The sequence below is a fragment of the Anopheles ziemanni genome, assembly GCF_943734765.1.
Source record: "Anopheles ziemanni chromosome X unlocalized genomic scaffold, idAnoZiCoDA_A2_x.2 X_unloc_77, whole genome shotgun sequence".
In the NCBI taxonomy this organism is placed as follows: domain Eukaryota; kingdom Metazoa; phylum Arthropoda; class Insecta; order Diptera; family Culicidae; genus Anopheles; species Anopheles ziemanni.
In genome coordinates, this window is record NW_026689847.1 from 30574 (window position 1) to 32500 (window position 1927).

At 49.3% G+C, this 1927-nt stretch overlaps 1 non-coding gene across 1 annotated transcript; it reads left to right on the plus strand.

Moving 5' to 3' along the window:
• Nucleotides 1-1319: 1319 nt before the first annotated feature.
• LOC131292592 (5.8S ribosomal RNA) lies at nt 1320-1474 on the plus strand. The gene has a single exon (XR_009190213.1). It is a non-coding gene; the product is annotated as a 5.8S ribosomal RNA (ribosomal RNA).
• The last annotated feature ends 453 nt before the right edge of the window (nt 1475-1927 follow it).

Here is a 1927-nt window from a genome sequence, read left to right on the forward strand (position 1 = left end):
TAGCTTGCCCTATGTGGAAGAGGGCATACAAGACAAAGTATAGTTCTCCCCTGGTCCACGCTGCTTCGGCGGTCCTGGGTAAGATAGTTAATTCTAGCTTGCCCTATGTGGAAGAGAGCATACATGAACCAAGAACGAAGGTTATGATCGAGGAATGATTCGACAACTAACCGATGGTATGAAATGTGAAGAATTCAAGCAAGCACACAATCAAGTCATCACTTGGGCATGCTCGATAGCCAACCTCATGACATTAACCTAGTAGAGCATGCGAAAACCAATATATATGTAAACGATGCCTCCCTAGTTCAGCGCTTCAACCAAGTGATGACTTCAGAATGGCTAAATCAAATCGGTTCAAACCATACCATCGGTATCCTATTGAAACACACAAGTCGATATCAAACCTCATGATTGTGTAGTCCTCCACTGGTCCACGCCGCTTCGGCCGTCCTGGGTAAAATGGAACATTCCAGCTTGCCCTATGTGGAAGAGGGCACATTACTCAATACTGTGGTGTGAAGTATAAAGTTCAGTTCTCCCCTGGTCCACGCTGCTTCGGCGGTCCTGGGTAAGATAGTTCATTCTAGCTTGCCCTATGTGGAAGAGGACACTTCATACTTCGTCTCTAAGCGGCGGCTTGACTCCTCCCTACGGGGAACGGGTTTACGCGCACAGCGGCGGCTTACGCACTATGGCAGTCATGGATGCCTTACGTTTCTATGAAAAGTGTGTTCCTCCCCTGGTCCACGCTGCTTCGGCAGTCCTGGGTAAGATAGTTAGTTCTAGCTTGCCCTATGTGGAAGAGGACACGTAGACTTACTGTGGTGTGAAGTATAAAGTTCAGTTCTCCCCTGGTCCACGCCGCTTCGGCCGTCCTGGGTAAAATGGATTCATCCAGCTTGCCCTATGTGGAATGAGGACACTTTATGCTTCGTCTCTAAGCGGCGGCTTGCTCCTCCCTACGGGGAACGGGTATACGCGCACAGCGGCGGCTTACGTTATGGCAGTCATGGATGCCTTACGTTTCCATGAAAAGTGTGTTCCTCCCCTGGTCCACGCTGCTTCGGCAGTCCTGGGTAAGATAGTTAGTTCTAGCTTGCCCTATGTGGAAGAGGACACGTAGACTTACTGTGGTGTGAAGTATAAGGTTCAGTTCTCCCCTGGTCCACGCCGCTTCGGCCGTCCTGGGTAAAATGGATTCATCCAGCTTGCCCTATGTGGAATGAGGACACTTTATGCTTCGTCTCTAAGCGGCGGCTTGCTCCTCCCTACGGGGAACGGGTATACGCGCACAGCGGCGGCTTACGCAAGTTAGTCACCCTCGGCAGTGGATCACTCGGCTCATGGATCGATGAAGACCGCAGCTAACTGCGCGTCATAATGTGAACTGCAGGACACATGAACATTGATAAGTTGAACGCATATTGCACGTCGTGGGAACCTACCATGATGTACAGATGACTGAGCGCTTATATTTGAGAAATGTATCGCATACATTTAACTACGCCGTGACACCCGTCACGAGACGTGCACCATGATGTTAACTAGGGTCGCGACGACCCGCTAGCATTAAAGAACCCGTGGTTTACAATATACTGGCATTGGAATTCGAAGTATTTAGAGCGTCCGTGTTCCCGCGTGAGGCGGAAGTACGAGGAGAAGGCGTGCTTGTGGTGTCTGTGGTGGTGTTTACTGATGTCTAGCTTCAGCTTATTTATTTATTTAAATAGAAGCGAAGATGTCAAAGTAGCGTCGAAGCAGCAGCGGTAGCACAAATGATTCAAGTATGGAAGTTGACCAAAGGAACACAAACAAACTAGCGTATGGGCAATGGAAGGTATCAGTGAGTTAAACCACACGCGGGCTAACAGCCCGTTAACCGAGTCCAACGGTACATATTGGACATTGAAACAAAGTAGTCGCA